At 38.7% G+C, this 15,543-nt stretch overlaps 1 pseudogene; it reads right to left on the bottom strand.

Moving 5' to 3' along the window:
* Positions 1-5,494: 5,494 nt before the first annotated feature.
* On the bottom strand, positions 5,495-14,209 carry LOC115681450 (transcription factor MYB1-like; annotated as a pseudogene).
* Between the last annotated feature and the right edge of the window lie 1,334 nt (positions 14,210-15,543).

Raw genomic sequence — 15,543 nt, 5'->3', positions numbered from 1 at the left:
TATCAAGGATGTACAAATCGAAGGCTGCTGCAACTTCATCCTCCAATGCGGCTGTTTCAAGGAGGACACGACATGAGGAGCATATAACCCAAGAGTTGAGCCAACTGAAGCAGTTGCTTGTACAGAAGGACGAAGAAATGAAGTATTTACTTGGACAGAAGGACGAACAAATAAGGGTGATGCAACAACAAATGCAAATTGTCATGCGACATCTCGACATCGATTGCAATGAGGTTCCTCCTCTACCTCATATTAATCCAATTGATGATGGGCATAATGCTGAGCCACAAAATGATGCGGCGATTGGTGATGATGATGATGATGATGCTGATGATTTTATTGTTAGTCCGTTCTAGTTCATTCTCGAGTACCAAAGCTACCAATATTTTATGGTTGTCCCGCGTTCTTTCAATGTTTTTAATGTATCACCTGATGTTCATTAGTGCTTAGCTGCCTCTTTGTATTATGAGATTGAATATCGAATATCATCATATGAGACTTTGCAACTTATGCATTGTAGAAATTAATATTGCTTTCTTACCAAAAAAAATTAATATTGATAATAATTAGATTTAAAATCGAAATTGTCGCTAAACAAAATTCGTCGCAAACTTAGCGACGAATTTTGTCACGAATAGATTTCGTTGCAAATTACCAACGAAAATTGAATTTTTTTTATGGAAAAAAATCGAATTTCCAACGATTTTTGCTATGAATAATTAGCGCCAAATTTTGCAACGAATTTTCCCACAAATGTTGTTTTCGTCGGAAATTACCAACGAAAATTGTAATTTTTTGGATGAAAATTTCGAGGATTTCCCACGATTTTTTGCAACGAATAAGGATGAATTTATATACGATTTTTCCAACGAATTTACCAACGAATTTAGTTTTCGTCGGAAATTACCAACGAGAATTGCTATTTTTTGTCGGAAAAATTTGTGATTTCCAACGAATTTTGTTTTTGTCGGAAATTACCAATGAAAATTGTTTCTCGGAAAAATTCACGATTTCCAACGAATTTTTTCTTCGTTGGAAATTAACAACGATAATTGTTTGTCGGAAAAATTTGCGATTTCCAACGAATTTAGTTTTCGTCGGAAATTACCAACGAAAATTGTTATTTTTTGTCGGAAAAATTCGCGATTTCCAACGAATTTTTTTTTCGTGGGAAATTAACAACGAAAAATTTTTGTCGGAAAAATTCGCGATTTCCAACGAATTTTTTTTTCGTCGGAAATTAACAACGAAATTTGTAATTTATTGTCGGAAATATTCAGGATTTCCAACGAATTTTGTTTTTGTCGGAAATTACCAACGAAAATTGTTTGTCGGAAAAATTCGCGATTTCCAACGAATTTTTTTTTCGTTGGAAATTAACAACGAAAATTGTAATTTCTTGTCGGAAATATTCGAGATTTCCAACGAATTTTATTTTCGTCGGATATTACCAACGAAAATTTGTCGGAAAAATTCGCAATTTCCAACGAATTTTTTTTTCGTTGGAAATTAACAACGGAAATTGTAATTTCTTGTCGGAAAATATTCGGGATGTCCAACGAATTTTGTTTTCGTCGGAAATTACCAACGAAAATTGTTTGTCGGAAAATTTCGCTTTTTCCAAAGAATTTTTTTTTCATTGGAAATTAACAACGAAAATTGTTTGTGGGAAAAATTCCCGATTTCCAACGAATTTTTTTTTCGTCGGAAATTAACAACGAAAATTGTAATTTCTTGTCGGAAATATTCGGGATTTCCAACGAATGTTTTTTTCGTCGGAAATTACCAACGAAAATTGTTTGTCGGAAAAATTCGGGATTTCCAACGAATTTTTTTTTTCGTTGGAAATTAACAACGAAAATTGTTTGTCGGAAAAATTCGCGATTTCCAACGAATTTTTTTTTCGTTGGAAATTAAAAACGAAATTTGTAATTTCTTGTCGGAAATATTCGGGATTTCCAACGAATTTTTTTTTCGTCGGAAATTACCAACGAAAATTGTTGTCGGAAAAATTCGGGATTTCCAACGAATTTTTTTTTTCGTTGGAAATTAACAACGAAAATTGTTTGTCGGAAAAATTCGTGATTTCCACCGAATTTTTTTTCGTTGGAAATTAAAAACAAAAATTGTTTCTCGGAAAAATTCGAGATTTCCAACGAACTTTTTTTTCGTCGGAAATTACCAACGAAAATTGTATTTTTTTGTCGGAAAATTTCACGGATTTTCCACGATTTTTGTAACGAATAATTTGCAACGAATTTTTCCAACGAATTTTAGCGACGAATTTTGCCACGAATTAATTTTCGTTGGAAATTACCAACGAAAATTCAAATTTTTTTTCGTCGCTAATTTCGTTGGAAATTACCAACGAATTTTGCCACGTTTTTTCCAACGAATAATTACCAACGAATTTTCCAACGAACTTTCCAACGAATTTTCTCACGAATTTTTCCAACGAATTTTTCCAACGAATTTTTCCAACGAAAAAATTTCGTTGCAAATTACCAACGAAAATTTAAATTTTTTGTCAGAAAAATTTGCGACGACGAATTACCAACGAATTTTTTTTCGTCGCAAATTTCGTTGGAAATTCGTTTTCCAACGAATTTTGCCGAATTTTTCTTTGGAAAATTCGTTGGAAAACTCTTGTTTTTTTGTAGTGATAGCAATGTCATCATTGGCATGTCATTTAGGGATTACATGCTTAAACTCATATAAATTAGATCGCATGCCATATTAGATTAATTCTTTTGCTCGACATTATAATTAGTTTACATATATATTGGATTTAGATAATCCATGTCATATATCATTGGTTAGATAAGCATCACATAGACATAACCTAGAATTAAATCACATGTCATGTTTAGGACATGCATAATTTAATTAACATCTTGCAGATATTTTGGAAATTAATCATACAGAAGTTATGCTTTGTTTAATGCATTAAGGTTTGCCCTATTTCTAGGAATTTATTTATTACTTTGATTTATTGAGTGTGACATTATTGATTGCACACCCGCATGATCATTCATCGCATGTTAGTGGCTTATAATTAAAATTATGCAACACTGCCTACAAAACCTGAAATAAGAGAAAATGTACTAAAGGGGTGTTAGATTCATCTAGTGTAATTAAGTCCCCGTATTCATGATATTTCTGATTTGCAAAAGTAACTTGAGTTTCTAATCAACCCGTAATAGATTAGTGGCGACTCCAAAACGAATTAAGTTGCATATTAAATTGATTAAATCAAAACCCCAAAGTTATGATTGGTATGGGCTTGGCAGAGTTCGCGCTAAGGATGTGTTTGGTTCAACATTCCCAAGGGACTTTCGGCCTCGAAAGCCCCTTGGGGAAATGCTGAGGAGTTTGGCGAGCATTTCCAATGGGCTGTTGGCCGAAAGCTAGCATTGGGAATGCTGAAACTAATTTTTTTCTTTCCAAACTACTCTCACTAATTCTTTAATATTCCAATTTTGCCCCTCGTGACTGTTCATCTTCTTTGGACTGAGGGCGGCCGGCCGGCTAGAGTCACTCGAGGCCAGATTGGGACGGCGAAGCGCCAGCGAGAGGCCGGTGAGGGGCCGGCGAGGTCGCCCAACCCCGGCGACGATCACTTGAGGTTGCCTGGGGTCGCGCGACCCTCACCAAGGGTCACCGGACCTCGGGCGACGGTCGCTGGCGCCAGATCTGGCTCGCCGATGGCCGTAGCCCATCACCGGCTCCGATGAAGGGTAAGCTTTTTTTTTTTAATAAAAAAAATCCCAATGCCCTTTGCAAAATAAGATTTGTCAAACACTACTTGGGCCAAAGTAGCTTCACAAAGGATTTTTTACCAAACGCAATTTGCATTTCCCTAAGAAGCTTTAAGTTAAATGTATTTTCATTCTCCCAATGCCCATTTGCAAAATTGAACCAAATTCACCCTAAGTCTTTAGCTCAGTAATCCATTAGCTTTTCTTTTGGTGGTTCACCTTGAAGAAGATTGCGACAAATAGTAGCCCTAGGCCTTGTTACTTGTGTTTTTGTCAAGTTGTGATTGCCAGAAACTTTATGGTTTCAATGATTAAAGCCTAATTGAGGATGATTGACAGCTAATTAAAAGATAAGTGCACTAGAAGTCCTAAAACTTGTCAAGAAAGTGCAATTGAGTCCTAAAACTTTCAAAAAATGCGATTAAGTCCTAAAACTCGTCACGAAAGTGCAATTAAGTCCTAAAACTTTTAAAAAGTGCAATCAAGTTCTAAAACTTATCACGAATGTGCAATCAAGTCCTAAAACTTATCACCAAAGTGCAATCAAGTCCTAAAACTTTCAAAAAGTACAATCAATGGAAGGACTTGATTGAACCAATTTGACAAGTTTTAGGACTTATTTACACTTTCGTGACAAATTTTAGGACTTATTTGCACTTTTTGAAAGTTTTAGGACTCAATTGCACTTTCCTAACAAGTTTTAGGACTTAATTGCACATTATGAAAGTTTTGGGACTCAATTGCACTTTCGTGACAAGTTTTAGGACTTTGAATGCGCTTATCTCGCTAATTAAAGTACCAAAGTTGACTCCAAATAAAAAGCAGATGGATTCTAATATCCCTTGAAGTGTCAAGTACTCTATGAAATTCGAATTACTAAAAAAATGCGCTGGAAATAATTTGAAAGTAAATAAGGGAGTTACAAGGAACTTTTATCGAACCAGAATGGATGGCTTATATTCGCCAATGCCGTGCTTGCTCGATGATTGATATTGAGCATGAACTTCTCAATGGAAATTAATGAAGTCCACAGATAAAGTAAAAAGTCTACAAGACATGGTTGGAAAGCTTTTGGTCTTGAAGACAAGCACCGGAATTAAAAACCTAATCCACTCCGAATTTGAGATTCAAGCTTAAGCAAAATCTAATGTGAATGATCTTCTTCAAGATCCAACAAGCTTTGTCATTTCTGATGTCTCTTGATTCTTGCTCGTACTGCATTGTCTGCGTGGAATGTGCTAAGAGCTATTCAAATATTCTTCCAATATCTTTTATGAGCCGCTCTGTTATGCATCCTAATTTTCTACTGCAAGAATCTCTAACTGTCTCTTGATACTTTATTCCAGGGATTTGTGACTGCTCCCACCTTCAGCTACGGTTTTCCTTTGGTCAATAGACCCTCCTTGACTCAGTCTTCAATATCCTTTCCTGTTTCGAGTCAATTGATATGGACGACGTGTCTTGTACTCCACTTAAACTATGTCTGTTGGAAGCTTGTGATCGAGGGAATGTCTTTGTGGATTGCACTATTATGACCGTCATCATCGATGAGCTTATCAAGCATTCCATTGATGGGTTTTGTAAATTGTTCTATATTTGTCGTGGCCTAGTTTGGGCCATTAACTTCTCTATAATTGGGCCCAGATTATGGGAACCCATTATCAACTGCTTTACGTGTGGAGGTTTCTTTTACGTCTCCATTTGAAGCATATCAAATTCATGTAGAGATTATTCACCACATTCCAATGACCATTTGTTCTCAAGTTAATTCCAACAATTTCCATCAAGAACTTATATTCACATTATATGACTAATTTATAGATGAATGTGACTACTCCTTTACAGACATTATTTCTAACAAGGGGTCGCTTCTTCTATAACAAGCTTTTCCTATAGTCAAACGCATCAATAACTAGTTTAATTAATTGGCCTAGTTTTAGCACACTATGGGACATAAACGACTTGTCTTTGGCCCGCTAGGAATAGCTAGATAGACGATTGAGCAAAGCCATAGCTAGATAACGGCTTGAGGGTTCGCGGCAAGAAGTTCCCAAATGTCCGCATCGAAAGAGAGCTCGTTCCAAACATTTTGTCCCTCTTCCATAGCAAGTTCCCGAGGCCACAGATTTGCGTCCAGCTGTCCTTTTGGGCCGCTTCTTGAGGTGATGAGTCCTTCGTCGGGGCCGCTGTCGGTGAACAGATTTTCCCATCACGCACCCTCCTTGTCCTGACGAGACAACATTGGAGATGGTTGTCCAGGGTTTTCACCTGGTGGAGTCCTTGAAACCTCCCGCGTGGCTTTTCCCTTAAACCACGCCGAGCTCTTTGAGAAGGTCCAAGGTTGAGATCTTATGACGTTCACTTTGGTGGTGAATTTCCTGGGCGGCTTGTCTTCCTTCGGCTTGTGATGGACGACCTTTTTAACCAAATGGGCATTCCAATAGTTCTTCACGTCATTCATGGTTCTTCCCGGAAGTCTCCCCGTAATCAGTGACCAACGGCATGAACTTGGACAAATTATTATTTAGAATACGAGAAATAGGAAGAATGACTCATTAGTTCAACATTGGTTACCATCAAAAGCAAAATGGAACACTTATTTTCAGTTAATATAGACGTGAATTTTGATTGATAATTAATTCTGCTTGCCCACTTTTTTTGTTTTTGGTCAGAATTCTGCATGCCCACTCGAGTCTTAAATTTTAGTATGATTTGATAGTTCTACGTGCCCACTTGTGTCTTGCTTGTCTCAGTTATCCGTGCAGGCATGGGCTTATTTCGATTCCAATATCGCCGATCAACTCAGTTAGCAAATCATAGTAACATCAGTAAAGAGTTAAGTGACACCGTCCATGCTGATATTGGTTAAGAAGAGGACATGCACGTCCCTTGGCTTGTAATTTCAGTGCTCTTTATACATAGGTAACTGATTGTGTATTTCTAATTTGAGATTGATTCATTTGTGTAGAACTTTACGACATTAAAATTTCCTTTTTATTCTGTATGCATTTCTCAATTGAATACAAAACATCCAATCACTTTGGCTTTGTGCTTTTCCGTTTGGGTTACCTCAGAATCTACAACTTTACTTCTAAAATTTCTAAGTATCTTATGCGCATAACCAATACGGCCATTCCCTCCAAGCATTAACAATAGATTCCACACCTCGCTACATAACGTTCAAACTTAAGACTGCGAAAAAGGTCTTCATTCTGCCTCACTCACGACCCATTGGTCCGAGCTGGGCGAGCCATATCACCATAATTTCTCGCTAAAGTGCTAGAAGTCCATAGATCATCCCCCCAAAGTGCGACACATACATTCGAACAAGTACCACTAGACCCTCTCTCACCTTTGAAGCAAGTTACTCATCTATTCTTTATGTCTTTACATTACGAAACCTATTAAAAGTATATACGTTTGCCACAAGAAAAAAATCGTTGTCAAGGAAAATTCACTAATGGCAACACACAAGACCTTGAAACAAAGTGGCTCAGATTGTAGTTGTTGTAACATTCTTTTTTCTCAATATGTACAGCACGCATTCCGGGGTTAAGCAATAGGTAATACGATCAATCTCATTTTCAGTCTGAGTTTCCTCTTCATTCTGTCTTATTGATTGTGATGATTAATCTGAAAGTACTTGTAACATCTAATATCATAGAGAACTTAATATTTCTTAAATGGGTATATTTAATCGATGATCACCAAACTAATCGAGAAGTTAATGATAAAACGACGGCTCCCCATATATCCGTGTACTACATGATGTCGACATGGGGTCCGCTTAGATTTCATGTCGTCACCATGCAGCTATCATGTCCACATTTCGGTGAAATTATATTAATTACACGAATATGAAAAAAGTGACTTGTATATAGAAACTATCGTCATAAGGTTATTTTTTTTTTTGGTAAGGTAAGAATATGTATAACTTTTCACAACACCAAGTACAACCTAAGCCCAAACCAGCTCATGACCATATTAGGACATAGTAATGTCCATACAAGGTCAAGAGGGTCCAGCAGGAACTATACAACAAGCCGGAGGACGGCTAAGAACATGTAAAATAGAAATAAAAAAACAAAGACAACCAATCCAGCCGCAGGTTGGAAGGGCGACGTCAAAACTCCGGAGACCCGCTGGAGAGGGCACCGGAACAGCTGGGAGCAGCACTACCCAAAGATAGAAGGAGGTAGGTCCCACTTCCTCTGTAGAATGCGGTTCCTATATGTGTCCTCAACTCTCCCCATAGAGATGGCCTTGTCCTTGACGACTTTGAAAAGATGCTTACGCATGCCAGGGATAAAGACGCTCTTATTCCTGAAGATCGCATTGTTCCTTTCGGTCCAAATAATGTGACATAAAGCCCCAAAGGAAAATCTAGAGATGCGGTGAGCAAACGAGGATCCTCCGCATACTTGCATCGCCCACATAATATGATCTTGCCAGGGACGGTTGCGCCAGGGTAGATTACATTTTGTCGCCCAAAGAGAAGCCAATCTACTGGTGGAGGCACATTCAAAGAAAAGGTGGTTGATTGAGTCTAGTGTAGAACCACAAAAAGCGCACAAGGCATCGTCAATCCTGTGATTATGTAACAGGAATACCTGGGTAGGTAGCCGGTTAAGAGATATTAGCCATAGAAGAAAGGCATGACGGGGAGCTATGTGTCGGTCCCAGATGAAGGAATGCCAAGGGGTTGGATGCCATCTCCTTCGGATATGATTCCAAGCACGATTAACAGAGAAGGATTTAGATGGATGAGGAGTCTAGACGAAGTTATCCATCGTACTGTCCATAAAGATCGGAGTGGCATCCCTCCAACTCATAATAGTGGCCAGGGTATTAGATGGTTGCCAGGAGCCTTCATAGAAGGACCGTACTGTAGTCTCCCGAGGAATGCGCGACTGGTAGATCTCGACATCGCTAAAGAGAGGGTAGAGCGGCCCCCTATTGTGCCAGCAGTCAAACCAGAAAGAGACAGATCGCCCATTTCCAATATTCCACCGGAACATAGTTTGGGCAGAAGCGCGCATATCAAGGATTTTCTTCCATGTCCAGGAACAGAAGGTAGGTTTGGAGGCGCACAAGTCATAAGGTTATTTCTCCCTCCTAAACTCAAGGTGTTTCGAGATTAAAAAAAAAGCTGTACGAAGTGGAGTTTTCACCAAAAAGTTCATCGTATAAAAGCAAATCTTGCTTCATTATTATTATATATTTAAGTAATCCGACATAATTCCGAGAAGCATTTTTACCGACCTAGGTTGTGTGGTTGACAAGATTTCGGACCACTAAATATTGGTACTTTCATTTTGAGAAAGTCTTTTTCATTTTCCAAATCAAGATGAGGTTCTCTGTCCCTTGCCATCAAGATTTTTTTTTTTCCATTTTCAGTTTCTTTGCCCTAGGTATTTGGCACAAGTTCATTTCTTGAAAAAAAATACACAGAGTTAGAATTCTTGTTGCTCGCTAAATTAGACACATATTAGCTCATATTACGTATGAACTCTTTCATTTGCTAGATTTCTGATGAGGTTTGGTTAATCGAAACGAGATACATATAAACTAATCCAGCACTCATTCATCTAACAAATATTCCCATTTTGCTTTATCATTTTGCAGAGTTGAATCGTCTTCATATAAGATAATTGGCATTTTGTGGTTTGAGGTTTACTTATTCTGTATTACCTCAAATACTTATATTTTGTGCCGTGACAAATTCAAATACAATGAAATTATTTTGGTATACATCTGGACTTCATAGGTTTTAAGCGACTAGTGCGTAGGTGCTTCCACAACGAAAAATATATCCAAAATGTTCTAAATTTATTGTACTTTTACCAATTCTATTCTAAACCTTTCAATTTTGCCAATTGAGTTCATCTGGCTAATTTTGGCTGGAAATTATTGAAGTGAACAAATTTTACTGATATTTTTTCAATTTTTTTTTATTAATTTTTACTTTTCTTCTCTTTTCCTTTCCTTCATTTCTTTTTTCTTTTTTTCCTTTTTCTCTTATTTTCTTATTTTCTTTCCTTTTTCTTTTCCCTTTTTTCCTCCGTTGGCCACTGCTAGGCCTCGTCAATGGCTGGCGGAGGTCGTCGTTGCCGGCCTTAGGCGAGGGTCGCCCTCGCCTAAGCTGGCAAGGGCCGCCTTCGCCTGGGCAGGTGACGGTAACCCTCGCCATATCGAGGACGATGGTTGCCCTCGCCCGCCCAAGCGAAGGCATCCCAGGCTCGCCTAGGTGAGCCCGAGGTCAGCTTGGGCCACCCTTGCTTGAGTGGGCGAGGACTGCCCTTGCTAGCCCAAGCCCAGGTATCCCTCACCCGAGGCCGGCATGGCGACCTTCGCTGGTCATCAACGAGGCCCCGCGGTGGCCGGCGGAGGAAAAAAGGAAAAAAGAATAGAAAAAAAGAAAAGAAGAGAAAAGAGAAGAAAAGAAAGAAATTAATATAAAATTCGAAAAAATATTAAAATATTATTAAAAATTATCCACATCAGCGCTTGCCGTGCCATGTAGAACGGTCGGTGTCCAAGTTAGCGATTTTCAGCCAAAATTGGCCGGATGGACTCAATTAGCAAAACTTGAAAATGTTTAGGACTCAATTGATAAAATTTAAAAGTTTATGACTAAATTGGCAAAAGTGCAATAAGTTTAGGACTTTTGAACAATATTCCCCTTCCAAAACCATTGACAAGCTAATGATAGCCAAGCGACAAGCAAGTCAAATTCATGTAAAAGAACTTTTTCCACACACAAGCTCGTTGAATTTTCCGTAGACAATGTTCAATATAGAGAGCACAATGTTTTCTTGATGTTGAAGTTTACTGAATAAGGGCATTGATTTCGATTTTTCAAAAACAGTTAAATCATAACGGTTGACATTCTTACACTCCCAAAACTCATTTCTTCGTATTTTGGCAAGTGGCCCAAGTTAAGGTTGTTCGTACAAGTTTCATTACGTCTTCATATTTATGCACTCGTCAAGTCGTTCACATTTTCTGAACCTAGTCTTTTCTATCCTTTATGAGGATCCCTTCAGCGAAACTCATTTTCGGAGCCTTGAAAGAAATGGTCGAAGAGATATATGATTTAGTAGTGTTGGCATGTTGACATGATGATATATTTGATATGCGACAAGTAACACAAACATTTGGAGAGCATCACCCACCGATTACCCAGAAGCTTATGAAGCCTTATGATCTGTTGACATCTAAATTTCGACCGACAATTTAATGTTAATTTGCATAGAAAATTAGGGATCAAATTTTAACCCCTAAACAAAAATATTAAGACTGCATAACATGTAGTTTAGGTTCACATAGGTCAATTGCATTCCACATCGGACCGACGGTGGTGAGTAAGCTGAAAACCCATCGCGTAAATTGAGATCGAGCATCGAGCGAGGCTTGGCTCACTCCGGGGATAGGGGATCGAAAATCACAAGTTTAGAAAGGCCTTGGTTGTCTTAATTTGAGCTTAATACAATCAATTGAAAATTAAAATTAGAGGATGAAGCCTAAGCCAAAGCCCACTAGGATTAGGAAAGCCCAACCAATTAACCTAGGTAAGCTATATAAATATGTCGTTATGCCTCATAATCAAAAGGGGCTCTCATAATTCCTAGAACACAATTCTTGAGAGCACAAGAGACACATGCAAGCGAGAGCAAGAGTAAGAGAGAGAGTCGGTCGCGCACGCGCCCGCCTCGCAGTTGCGTTGCCTTGCGACTGCACCGCTCAGACCGCTGCTGCTGCTGTTCCGCGATGCCACCATCCCACCACTGCTTCCCGACGTCCGTCGCACCAACCACGACCAGCCCCGCTGCGGTCCTTCCAACGACGTAGTAGCTATAGAGCTCCAGCCTTGTCGATTCTTCCTTCTTGTCGACGAACTGTTTCTATTCCTGTTCCACCGCTGCTGCACCAAGCGACCACGACGAGTCGTCTCTGGCCCGAGATCCCACGACTGTCAAGCCAAGGCACAATCTTCGACGACGATCTGTACTTGCACCGGTTCTCCATAGTTCTTCGTCAATCGCTAAGTCAAGGGCCCACGGAGAAGACCTCACTGGATTACTTCGGAAGAAAGTTCACCATCATTAGATTTTGGGAGATTCTCAAAGGAATCCACTTCGGGATCACTCGGTGGATTTTCCTTGAAGATGTTGTAGCAGCTCCTTGCGCCCCTACACTTCACCAACGTCCAGCGAGCTTTGCTCTATCGCTATGCTGTCCAACGAAGCACCATCCAGCGAGCCTTTTCTCCACGGTGACTGCGTGGCCAAGCTGTGATTTCGGGACGACGTTGAATCATCCTTGTTGCACCAAGATGTCCAGCCGGGTCGTTTATCATCCCACCACCGTCGCGTCGGCCGACTGCTCGCAATCGATTGCCCGTCGTCGGTCACCCGCCGCCGGTCCACTCGCCGCAATTCCGATCCGCCGCGAATTTGAATTTGGGAATTATCCGCCAACTAGGTAAGATTATCTGAATATTTCTTTTAAATATTTAATTTCCTAGTTTTCGGATAATTTAGATATTTCGTGAATATTTTGGTGGATAGCTAGATATCTTAGGATAATGTTGTGATATCCGCAATATCGTAAGATACCCCAAATTAGGAGTTCTGCCTAATTTAGCAACGTATTTGGACGATTATTTGACCTTAACTCTAAGGTACGATATGAGGTGGTACGGAAATATCATTATTTTATCCATAACTATTTGGATATGATAATGAATCTTATCTTTCCAAATTCAAACAATTGATTTTCCGTCGATATTTATAACCTTATAGATATGACCGTTAGTTCGATTCCCTTTCCTAATTCGAATAAGATAAGAATAATTTTGCAGATTGTGCGAATTGGTTGATGCGTGATTGTTATCTTTCGTGTAATTTATTTTCCTTTTAAAAAGAAAATCCAAAAATGTGTTAGATAGGATTTAAATTAGAAATTTTGCATGTTTAAGGAATCCTAAATGTATCTAGAAGATAGGATGATTATTTAGTTTAAATTGGGACTTAAAATAATTTATCTCCTAGTTTAAATTAGGTGTTATTCTAATCCTAATAGATTATTTAGGGTATTTTAAGATTTCGAATTTCCATGAAAATCCCAAAAAAATGAGTTACTTTAGGATAGACTAGGATATATTGCATGTTAATTTGAGTAATTTATAATTTCGAATTTTAATTAAAAAATACCAAAAAGAGAAGTTGTTCTAGAATAAATAAAATTGCTTTTTTAGGGTAGATCGCATGTTAACTTAGGCATTTTCTTTATTCCGAATTTAAATGAAAAATACCAAAAATACTTCATTTGCCTGGCATTAGAGTTAGGTCATTTAATTGCATGTCATATAGTTTGCATATTAGGTTTAATTAATCGCATGTCATACTTTGCACGTCATGGCACTTAGGCTAGTTTCATTTAATCATGAGAAAACCCAAAAAAAATACATTGAGTGGATTGCTTTGTTAATTAGAAATCATATTAGGACTTTATGTATGATTTTCTAGCTAATAATGCAGATGCTTTCGTTGCTTTAAGGTACGCTATTCTCCTAATCTAGCAATTTATTTATCGTTTTCCTTATTGGGTGTTAAATTGGTGGATTGCACACCCATATGGTCACCCCTGCATGTTAGTATCTATATAATAAAATGGATCCAGACTGCTTGCTTAAACATTTTTTTGAAAAGAAAATGTACAGAAAGGGCGTTAGACTAGATCTAGCGTAATCAAGTCCCCGAACTTAGAATCTCTGATTCGTAAAAATAAAATATATTTCCCTATGTTTTATTTAGGTTTATAATCGACCTACTGCAAATAGATTAGTGGCGATTCCAAGCATGAAAATATTTACACGTTAAAAACTTTAACCCTAAGTCGCGAATTGGTAAGGCTTGGGAGGGCCCGAGTTAGGCTTCGTCTTAATAATCCATTAGCTGCGGTTAGGTCGCGACATGATCATGTCAACTTCGTCCTCTTGGAATGTCCCTCTCTTGATGTTGGGCTTCAGATAGTTCAACCACCTCAACCTGCAACTTTTCCTGCACCTGTTCAACCCTGCAAACTCAAACCATATATACTCTTATTGTAACAGCAAAAATCTCTCTCTCTCTCTCTCTCTCTCTCTCTCTCTCTCTCTCTCTCTCTCTCTCTCTCTCTCTCTCTCTCTCTCTCTCTCTCTCTCTCTCTCTCTGGGATCAATATTATACCTGCTCTGTGAGGGACTTGGTGCCATTTTCCTTCACCATATTTCTCCACGCACTTCTTCAGCAACAGGTCCTCTTCCTCAGTCCATGCACCTTTTCTCACTCCTATAGCTCCCTTCATTGTCTCCTCTCTCTCTCTCTCCCGTGTTCGTGCACACACTTTTTTGGTGCAGAAACACTTCGGGACCCAAAGTATGAGCACATGTTGCATGAAGGTTCACTTGAAGAAGACACATATATAAGGTCCATCTGTGCAATTACATGCATGAAGTGTTGTTGGTGTGCGAGAGAAGTTAGTGAGAGTGAGTGCCGTGCCTGTCTGTCATCCACACAGAACCATCTCCAACTTCTTTTGGCTCCAGCGATGGCGACAGTTTTCTTTGTCTCCAAAGATCAATCAAGGTTGATCAGAGGCTTTCATGGCCGAGATCGAGAGAGAGAGAGAGAGGGTGCTATGGTTTATTTTTTTCCGTTGGTGTTATATCGCCCGTGGCGGCGAATCCCAATGGTTGGTGAAATGAAGACACAAGAGATGAGATCAGTACATGCAAACAAATATTTCCACCCCCCAATAAGATGTTTTTCCTTCGCTCAATATTTAAGTAAAGTACGGCTCTCTGCCTTTTTTACTTGTTAACACTAGAGACAATTTCTCCTTTTCTTATTCAGACAAGACGGCTAGCTAGCTAGGTTCTTATCATTAATTAACACGCATCTCTCGTTAACCGGTTGTCACGTATCCCTAATTTCTATTAACGATTAAGACGAAATGTGAAACGAAGCATATACAGATAATAGTCTCGACAAATGTAGGAGTTCTTCTTAGACCCATTTACATCAAAAGAGTTTGTCTAAGTTCAATTAACATTTATAATTATATTCATAAGCAGTACTAGCAGTGGGAGACAAACGCATGCATGAATGATCTTGAGATAGTCAATCGACTTATAAAGTGGTTTATTCGAAACTATTACGCAAGGAATCACGTTGCATGAACTTTCATGCTTGTCCTTTGACTCTATTGGCGGAATTCGTGCTCCTATTCTTGGAAAGGAGATGTGAATATTGTATTTCCTATTTCTGCATCTTGATTTCAGGGATATTTTTCCTTTTATGGTTGCTTGTTTCCTTGGTTGTAGCAACCTTGTTCTGTACATATAGAGAATAATGGCAGATCATCTCTCACGACACAAAAAAAAAAAGAGTGTGAGAGTTTTGTCCGAGGACGTAGGCACATTGCCGAACCTCATTAAATTTTTGCCTTCATTTGTTCTTTGTTTTCAACATAGTATCAGAGTTGGAGGTCCTGAGTTCAAATCTTTTTAGGCCCCATTTGCCTCCTCAATTAATATGTCCACGCTTAGTATTAGGCAAATAGACCAGACTAAGCGTGATGAGGAGTGTTAGAGTAATTAAATATTAAACCACACTTTCATCTAATAGCTTAAGCTTTTAGAACAATTGGCAGTGGTTCCACAAAATCTCACAAAATTCTGCTTTGATACCGTGTTAGAGTAATTAAATATTAAACCACGCCTTCATCTAATAGCTTAAGC

The sequence above is a fragment of the Syzygium oleosum genome, unplaced genomic scaffold (genome assembly GCF_021117445.2).
Source record: "Syzygium oleosum isolate NSW1041296 unplaced genomic scaffold, Sole_v2.1 Sole_v2.48, whole genome shotgun sequence".
Taxonomy (NCBI): Eukaryota; Viridiplantae; Streptophyta; class Magnoliopsida; order Myrtales; family Myrtaceae; genus Syzygium; species Syzygium oleosum.
This window is presented reverse-complemented; position numbering and strand designations above follow the sequence as displayed.